The sequence below is a fragment of the Pseudomyrmex gracilis genome, unplaced genomic scaffold (genome assembly GCF_002006095.1).
Source record: "Pseudomyrmex gracilis isolate BER0280 unplaced genomic scaffold, ASM200609v1 scaffold_307, whole genome shotgun sequence".
Taxonomy (NCBI): Eukaryota; Metazoa; Arthropoda; class Insecta; order Hymenoptera; family Formicidae; genus Pseudomyrmex; species Pseudomyrmex gracilis.
This window is the reverse complement of record NW_018020891.1, coordinates 10,963-11,219: the sequence shown is the minus strand read 5'-3', so window position 1 is coordinate 11,219 and position 257 is coordinate 10,963.

Genomic DNA, 257 nt, shown 5'->3' with positions numbered 1-257 from the left:
GGCCACACACACACAATAAAAGAGCGTGACTGAATTCAGCCATCTTAAGTCATTCAAATGTATATAATTTAAAAAGAAATCAATAATACATTTAATAAATCAATTTTAAGTATAATTTATTAATTACAATATTATATGTGTTAACTATAGTATAAATAATACTAATGAATATGCATACCGATTTGTAGAGTTAAACTATTTTTCACGTTTTTTGTTTATATCAAGTGTACACAGTTTGTCCGGAAAGTTCCCGGACT